We start from the raw sequence: 9,755 nt of genomic DNA, 5'->3' as shown, positions 1-9,755 counted from the left end.
CTTCCCTGGCACCTCGACTCGTTTTAATTACTTTACACATTTCATATCCTTCATCCTTTATCATTGCCGTGTAGTCAAGGCATTGCTGCATTTCTTTTTTTTTGCGCTTTTGCCCAGCCTATATCCTTTCTTATTTACATTTCATTCACATTTTCCACTCCATTTCATTTCCAACTACAATAGCTTCTATTTACTCCTTGTATATACCACACACACACATACAGACATATGCACGATGCAATTGGAATCGTGTCAGAGAGAGAGAGATCTGTTTTATGTAAAGGAATGCATTTTTTTTTACCAGTTTAACGTATCGATTGTGGAACCTTTAATCGGTATCTGTTGTTGAATTAGTTTATTTCAGAAAAGCAAAACGTTAAAGGCGAAATAATAACCCGTTTAGCCGGCACGCGGTTAACACAACGATGCGCGGCATGAATTTCTTGAGTGGGGGGCGGGGAGGCGCAACGAGGGGGGACGGCAACGGCGAACGGCGTTGTAACGAACTATATAACCGAGGCAAGCCGAATACGATTGTCGGTTGTAATAATGAACTTGATATCAACTGACACTTTTTATTTGCCTCGATTCTAACACTATTTTTGCAATTAGTATTTTTTGTATTCTTTTTTTTTTAAAATTATTGAAATTTTTTTTTTTGCAATTTTTATGTTGTTGTCGTAAATTTGGGGTTGTTGTTGTTGTTTTGCGTTTTACTTATCACACACAGCGCGCTCAGTTTCTTACAGGCTCGTTACATCCTGCCAAATCCCGAAATTGTACTAAATACGTACAAAACTTTTACGATTGGCCAAGGCTCAGTAGCCGCCTGTGCAGCGAGCACAGTCCGTGTGTGTCTTTGTGTTTGTGTGTGGATGTGTGCTTGTTTGCCGAGCCACGACGAGCGCAAAACGTCGCTCGTGTCGTTCGGCTGACGCTGTGGTGAGTTTCGTGGTGGCAACGACGAATGAGCTCCGCTCAGAGCTTCGCTTGCTGAACTCACTCAAAGTCAACTTAAAAGAGCGAGCGAGTGCAAATGCAAGCAGAGAAATTTGGGGCACACTCAAAAGAGCGCATTTTAAGTGAGTATGAGCGAAAAAGGACACTCAAAGCAGCACTGCAGCAAAAGACTAAAGAGAATGCATTTGTGTTTGCTTAAAACACTCAAAAATTGAAAGTTCAACACTATTGTGCTCAAGACAAAGTAACTCAAAAGAGATATTTCAATTTTACTCTACTGGAAATTGTTTTTATAAATCATGTAAAATATAAAAATATTAAAAACCAAAAAATTAATTTGTTTATATTTGTTCAACTGTAATGCATTTGATTGAAATGCAATATTTAACACTTGCCTGGATAAATAAGCTCAAAATGCAACTCAAAAAGTTACTGAGTTATAATTATTACTCAGACTGCTTAAGCAACTCAAAGTTAGATGCAATATAGCTAAAGAGCGCAAAGAGCAAATAAAAGTCAGAAACAAGGCTCATCTCAAAGTTAGCTACTCAATGCAAACTGAGCATAGAAACAATTGCTCAAGAGCAGCCCTCAACCATTTGCACTCCAAGTTTACACAAGTTGTTGAAACGACTCACTAATCATTGCAGCTCAAAGAGAGCGTAAAGCTCAAAACGTAATACGACTCAAAGAAACTCAACTTTGCCGAACCCAAACACAACTCAAAACGAAGCTCCATGCAAAATGTTCGTGCACACACGAAGCGTCGCGACGTTCGGCTTGACGTTCGGGCGTGGGTGAAATTGCCGAAGCTGACAATTCGCATAGGCTGAGGGCAAACGTAGCGTCAGTCTCGACTGGAGCGGCGTGCTGTGTGCTAAAAGCGGCAGGTGCAAAAATAAAATCAAAGTGAAGCTACTGTATGGCAAATTGTGTTGCATACTTTTTGGCGCGAGCATAAAATAGTTTACATTTGTGGCGAGACTCGGAGAGCTTGAGCTTGTAACTGAAGTTGAATGAATGTGAAATGTGACAGACGCAGTGACAGTTGAACATTTGCAACAACAACGTGAACTAGCAGTGGCAACAAACAAACAAACAAGCAACCAAAAAAAAAAAAAGAAAGACAGCAAAACAAGAGGAATAAAGTCAAAGCAGACGGCACAAGTTACCGTTGCGGTACTGGGACTTCAACTGGCCATCTTCCTTCTCCTCAACACCGTCCCGGTTGTTTCCTGGTCCTGGTTGGCCCCAGGAGACATTTAACATAATAAAAACGAACGTGTGCGGCATTCGTTGCTGTTTTTGTCAAGTTTTTGTAACACTCGCTCACTCTGTTTGCGTGTGTGTGTGTTTGTGACTGACTGTGCTTGTGTTGGTTTTGTTTAATGCTAATAACACACAGACACTCACGCACACACCCAGCAAGCAAACTCACACAGTTAGTCGAAACAATATTGCAAATGTGTGCGGCAAAGCAGTTGGCAAAAGTGTCGTAAATCGTTTAGACGGCAAACGTGGCAAGCGCCCAGGACACGGACTTGGACACAGATCCTTACAGCAGCAGCAGGACGATATGTAAACGACAATACCACCGTGGGAAAAACAAAAAAAAAAAAAAAAAGAAAATAATACGTAAGCAACTGTGAAAGGAGCAACAGCAAAAGCGGTGGCGCCACAGCATGCTGCCGTCTGCCATTTTGATAGCGAGTCCTTTTGCACAGTTCATGTGAGTATAAATATCCAGTTTCTCCCCATCCTGAAAACAACAACAAAGAAATGAACTTCATAACGCTTCTGTTCGTCTTATTTGTTTCTGTATTTTTGTTTTTTTTTTTTCTTTTTTTGGCGCGCGCATTTTTATGAGGTTTTAACGTAAATTCGAATGTTTGAATTAGGCGCCAGAGTCCTTGTCCTTGTCCTTGTTATTGTGTTTTGTGCCACAGTTGTTGGCTGGCTGGGGTGATAAATTTTTATGTGCGATTTTAGTTGTTGTGTGGGAGTGTCTCAAGTGTCTGAGTGTGTGTGCGTGCGTGCGTGTGAGTGTGAGTGTGATGATCGTTAGGGCCGTCAAATGTTGCGAGCTCCTTCATAAGGTCAATTAAAGTGCGTGGGCCGAAATCAAACTGATTAATTTGTCAAATTTCTATATAAAATGAGAATTTTTAGTACCTTCGCGCTATTCAGCGAATGATTGAGTGGCGCAATTTTTATTGCAATTTATCGCGCTGACTGAAATTCATATGAAATTGCCTATTATGTTGAGTGAAAGTGTGCGTGACTGTGTAATACCCTGTAATCCGTATTGCAAAGTGAGTTTCAGAACAAAGAAAATCCTCAATTCTTTTCAACTCCGAAACACTAAATTAATTGAATTTTGCTAAAAGCTAGCTTACTTTCAAGAATTCACAAAAAAACTGGAAACAAACTCTTCTCACATTTCGTCGCATTAGTTATTCAGGACTGGGTATAATGTTTGCCAAAACTGAAGCATGCAAATGAATTTTCCATTTCATTTGTCCAATGAAAAATCCACAAAAAAAAGGACAAATATTGCGCATCATTTTAAAATTCGATGAGAATGCAAAAACGACGTCACATTGGCATATTTGGCTCAAAAAATGCAAATGCAAATATCAAATGACCAAACCAATTCACCCAAATGAAAAGTCAAACAGAATTAGCTTTGACACACATTCTATGCAAAATATTTGCCACAAATATTTGAGAAATTTGCGGCAGAACATAAAAAAAAAAAACAGAAACTAGAAACTAAAGAAATTATTAAAATGAATTTAGAATGAATTGGAAAACTCCAAATTTGCTCCCAAAATTAAGAAATGCAATTATTGTTAAATGTGGAAATTGGTCAAAATGGCTATTTATTTAAATTCTTAGCGATAAATTGTTCATTGAAAAATATTGGAATTCTTTAACAAGATTAAATGTGTTTAATTGAATTCATGAGTAATTTATTTTTTATTTTTCTTTTTCAGGTGAACGAAGCTGATGAAGCTGAAATTGTAAGACTGAAAAACACGAAGATAAAATATGGCAAATGTGTAAAAACTTTTTAAAGTTCTCTGGCGAATAAGATTGGGTAAGTTTTTCTGTAGATTACTTGCTATAAAAACTTAATTTATGCATTTTGCTGAGAATGTTCAATCAAAATGCTTTCGCGAATTCCTTTAAGCTTCATTAAATTTAAATTAAAAATGTAAACTAAAAAATTGGGTAACAAATTATTAAGTTAAATTTGTAGTATTTTATACTAAATTCAAAAATGTTTGAAACTTCGCCAATATCACCATTTGTTAACTTTTTAACTTTTTTTTTTAATTATCTGTTTCTGAAAAATAATAATAATTTGGCAAACTGCACAATAGGTATTTTAAATCGTTTAGTGAAATCATATTTGTGCACTTTAAAGCCAGTTTATTGTATATAACACTGAATTTATTAGCACACTAAAGAAACTCAGTTTGTTCGTTGGCTAGACATAAAAGTATTTTAGCACTCCCCTTTTTGAATAGAACCGCACCTTTCATGCAAACAAATCTTAAAGTACAAAGACAAGTTCTAACCCTATCTGTGCATCAGAAGAAAGAAGAAGTCGTAAGTAGTATTCATAAAATGGTAATGATTTCTTATGCTTGTATAGTTAGTCCAAAAGTTGTCGTAAAAAGCTCTTGTTGTTTCCGTTATATAGCCGCATTATGTTTGCTTTTTATGGTGCTTAATCCATTTTAACTACACAGCGCACTCAGGACCCTTTAGCACCCCTCACTCTCCCCCCTCCCGAAACTGCCATGCAGATGATCCTTTATCCTTTTGTTTTTCTGTCGATGTTTGCTCTGAACAATCTGTCACTTTGTGACAATAATGAAAACTTTCGCTTCGCACATGTGCAACAACACGAGAGTTAAATCGTAAAAATCTGTAAACTGCGTAGTCAACGCAACAAGCAAATGCACTCAAAAAAAAAAGAAAAACAACAAACAAATCTATAAAAAAGAATAACACAATTCGACAACAACGAACGTGCCAATGATAAAAAGGGGCAGAGGGAAGCAGAGTGAGTCCCTTGCAGCTTGCAGCTGCAACTTAACGATCATTAAAGAGGAAAACACCCTTCTTATTGCTGCTGGTCATAAAAGTTTGGCACGTAGCTTTAAGCATTTGATGTTGCATACTTTTATGCGTCTGTTAGTATTAATTTTCTGAGGTAACTCTCTTGGCCCGCATGCAAACACACAGCACAGCACAGCTTCTGCTTCAGCTTCAGCTTCAGTCGAGTAGCTGCTGTTGCTGCTTACCAATTTGATTCGGTTCCATTGCTGGGCTGCCGCTCATTATGCATGCTTGTCCGCACGTTTGCTTTGAACAGAAATGCCGGTACACACACATACATACTCGCACACACACTCATTTTTAGAGAGTTTGCTGGCAAGTTTTAGCAATTTCATTTTCAATTGACTGTCGACCAGAACACGCAGCCGGTGCTGGCTAACCAACAGCAATTGAGCGTATGAAACGCCCCAAGAAACAAAAAAAACAAGCAAGGAGCAAGGAGCAAGAAAGCCCTCACAAAAGTTTGCAACATACACACACACACACACAAAGAGACACTCACACACACATGCAGCTGATACAAAAGACAGTAGAATCCTTTTCTTTCATTTCGCTTCCTTTTATATGTGAGCTACTTATTTTATGTGAAGCATTGAAACGTGTGTGTTGCAGCATTCGCTATTTGCCTAGATATTGGCTGAGTTTTACAACACATGCCGTGGGGCAAGCAGCAAGCAATGTGTGTGTGTGTGTGTGTGGCAAGCTGAAAGTTTTCTGCGAAATTACGAAATTACGCAGGGCAGACACGCACAATTCATTTGCAAATAGAACAGTTTAATTTGTTGCCTTTGTGCCAACCGATATCCTTTTCAGCCTCCACTGAAAAGTTACAACTGCAAAGGATTGGACAAAAGCATATGCAATGCTGTTCGAAGGGAGAGCGGTGAAGGGAGAAGGGGTCTCGGAGCATCTACCCGCATATAACTCTCACACTCACACACACACACACACACACACACATAGATGAGATTACTTTATGAACAGCAGCAGATTGCTTTATGGCTGGCAAATGGAAAGGCGCTGGCCGAAAAATAAAAGCCCCATTCGATACGCTTACAGTAATTACGTGTTGTCGTCCCCCCCTTCGCAACTCTTTTCCCCTTCACTTCCCTCTGGCCAACGCCAGAGCACTCATCAATTGACTGTTTGCATTGGAATTGTCCGAGTAGTCGTCTAGACACTTGAAAAGCTGCCTCAATTTTGCATTGGCACGTAACAAACATTCAACGGAACGACTAATGGCCAAATCATAGATTCTCAGTTACGAGAAAAGCTTCTGTTGGATGTGTCATACTACGTATGTGGCCAAAAGATTTGACAGCACTTGACAAATGAGCAAAGCCACAGAAAGTGTGTCTCTACAACTGTATATGTGCGTGGGTGTGTGTGTGTGTGTTTGGCCTAAAGACGTGAGCAATAAGACCGAGTGGCCAAGTGGATATGCAAATGTCCTTAAATCATTTTCCTTGCTCAGATCATTTGTCTTATCCATTTCACTGGGGATAAGCTAAGCTAGAAACTGTCTCGAAATTGCTAAAATATTCAAATTAAATTTAATTAAGCAATAATTAGATTTATAATGGGATAGCCAACAGAGCTCTCTATGCTCTGCTCGTATTTATCAAACACCTCAAACAGTCGAACGCTTAAAATGTCCGGCAATTATAAATGAAATGTCAACTTTGCTTTTCATGGGATTTTATTCGTTTTCATTTAATCCATTTGCACTCAATTAGTGCAAAATGCTTCTGAATGATAGGTCATTTAGTATATATTGAATATACTATGCGAATCATTTGAATACTGCTTCATTTTGTTTATTCAAGTCAAACTCACATTAGCTAATGGTTTAGTATATACTGGATATACTATGTGCATCATTTTAATACTGTTTCATTTTGTTTATTCAAGTCTAATATAAAACTCACAACAGCTAATTGAATAATTAACATAGAAACTAAATTCAGCTTAGACATTTAATTTTCAAACAGTATACAAATATATGATACATATATAGAATAAAGTTATATTCCCAATCATGCAACACAAGAGCGTCATAAAAATATACCATGTTGCTGACAGATGTCCTAACTAATCTCATCACTTTCAGCTGTACAAAAAATGTCATCAACCATTTTTGTTTGTCAGTCAGTATACTGAACTTTTGTTCATAAAGTTATCACGTTTACTTTTTCATTTTATATTGTTATGTTTGCGTAAAAAGAAGAGTGTTATAAAAACTGCATATCTTTATATAGAGAAAATATATGGTTATTATTACGAGCTCTTAAGTATTCAGTCAACCATAACAGAAAAGAAAGCGCTACTCACGTTATTAAATTCCTCCATAATTTCGCTCTCGTGTTGTTTTCGTCTTCACAAATCGATCAGCTAAAAAGATGCATAAATAAGCAAAGTTTTTTTTTATTAGTTTTAAGTCGACTATTACTTATACTTATACTCTATGTTAACAATAAGTTTCTCATGTACTTTTTTTGTATTTTATTTACAGTTGTCGACTTGGAAATCTCTCTCGAAGCGAGCAGCACGGCCACTTCAAATATATATTATTTATTTCTTCAAAAAAAAAAAAGAATTCTTATGTACCGCAACAATAAATATAAAAATATTGCTATAAATAAACCAATTTTCCATTGAAACTGCCAGTCAGTCAATAAAAAAAAAGAATCGAGTTACTTCTTAGTGGAATGCTTTGGGGATAAAGGGGGAAAGGGGCTGAAAGACGGGTCAGGTCGAGACATGCAGCGGCATTTATGGGCACAAAATGATTGTTATTATACCTTCTTATTATTATTATTGTTATCAGAGCCAATGTCAAGACCTGGCAAAGGCGCACAGCAGGAGAGCAGAATGGAAACGGAAACTGGTGCCACGGCAAAGGCGAAGGAACGTGCACCGCATAAGGAGCTTGCCCCCTCAGTCAACTCATGCCACATCTCAGAAGAAGAGACTGAGACAGACTGAGTGTGTGAGGGAGAGAGAGAGCAGAGGCTATCCGGCTTGTGTTGCCCACCTACTCATATATTCTTGTGTGCAAAAATTTATGTTTTGTTTGTTTATTTGTTTATGCAGTGCTTTGTGAACTGTTTCCTCTCTCACACACACACACACATATGCGGAATATCGCAGTAGCTCATGCAAATTTATACACCTGCCCTCGCGCCGCCATAATAAATATTCACCGAAAAATATCTCATTTCAGCGCCTTTTGTCTACCTTCTTTTCGCTGGCTTGTCACGTGTCGCCATCATTACCGCACGTAGCGCCGTTATTTATACAAAATGTATATCGTTTATACCGAACACCATCTTCCCCCACACACACTTCTCCCCCCTCAACATACAAAGCTTCTTATCATCCCTCATGACACAAAAAAAAAGAAAAGAATAAGAACATACAGAATGCGAACAGGATTGCAAGAGATTAAATACCCTTGATATTACATTCAATTCAAATTCAATGGCAAAAAAAAAATACTATATATTCAGTATATCTGTAGCAACAAAACAAATATAATATATTATTGGAAAATTCATAACAAATAATAATAATTGAATTATCTTCTCGCATCAATAAAAGTCAAATCATCTGATGTCGATTTTTAGCAGCTAGAAAGATGAACTAAATGAAGGATCATTAATTTAGTTTATTGTGAGCTTATATAAATTGAAGAGCTTGTTATGGTTAATTTATTTATAGACTATATTTGCTATGAGAAGTAGAAGTTCATTATATTCAAAGTAAGAAAGCTAGAGTTGAGTGTGCTCGACTGTGAGATACCCGCTACCTATCATCATTTAACCATATTCTCAAAATATACCACAACAAAATCATATATTTAGTATTTCGATTTTGTACAAAAATTCTAAAGTATAACAAAGCATATATTTGGTATATTGATTTAAAATATACCATAGAGTTACATACATTTCCTGCAGGCACAAAGTTCTCCCCTAGCATCAGCTATAAAAATATGTACATATATTATTGAGAAAGTTATCAATTAAGCTTTTCTCGCAAATAAAATTAAAATATTTTCATATAAATGTCTTCAAATTAGTTGTAAAAAAAAGTCTATAGTATAAGTAAATGTTCATTGTATCTAGCAACTTGCACATTGAATGGAAAATCATCAAACTAAGTGATGATTTACTTGTGCTGAGCCCATGTCAAACAGAGAAATTCAAAGTCAACTTTCAAAGAAAGTGCACGGCAAAAAGTGAAACATGCTTGCCTGCTGAAAATTCGGAGCAGACCACTTTATGAAATGGAAGGCAGATAAAGGCAAGATGGAAAAATATGTTGATGTCAGCAGATTAGATTGAGTCTGAAACTGAAGAGCTTTGCTTTGAGAGGGACTTTGCAAAAACTATGATAAAATCCAAATACCCGCTTGAAGCAATAAAGAACAAAACACAACACAAAAAAAAAAAAAAAAAACGCAACAAATTTAAATCATCCAAAGAGCATCTTTTGTTGATGGAGGTTGGGTGGTTGAAGGTTGGAACTGGGAACTGGAAACTGAGGTTTAGGCATGAGCTTGGGGTCTCAGCCATCTAGCTAATTGTTCAATATATGTGGAGTGGAAGCAGCTGCTGGCGGCGCTTTAGCAGCTCCTTTGGGGCATGCAATTTACGACACAT

At 37.2% G+C, this 9,755-nt stretch overlaps 1 long non-coding RNA gene across 1 annotated transcript; it reads left to right on the top strand.

The window, feature by feature from the left end:
* The first annotated feature begins 1,820 nt into the window (after positions 1–1,820).
* On the top strand, positions 1,821–7,766 carry LOC132783488 (uncharacterized). The gene is made up of 3 exons (XR_009632155.1): positions 1,821–2,689; positions 3,957–4,060; positions 7,604–7,766. It is a non-coding gene; the product is annotated as an uncharacterized LOC132783488 (long non-coding RNA).
* The last annotated feature ends 1,989 nt before the right edge of the window (positions 7,767–9,755 follow it).

The sequence above is a fragment of the Drosophila nasuta genome, chromosome 2L, assembly GCF_023558535.2.
Source record: "Drosophila nasuta strain 15112-1781.00 chromosome 2L, ASM2355853v1, whole genome shotgun sequence".
Classification (NCBI taxonomy): Eukaryota; Metazoa; Arthropoda; class Insecta; order Diptera; family Drosophilidae; genus Drosophila; species Drosophila nasuta.
Note: the sequence above shows the minus strand (reverse complement) of the source record. Positions and strands in the feature narration are given on the sequence as shown.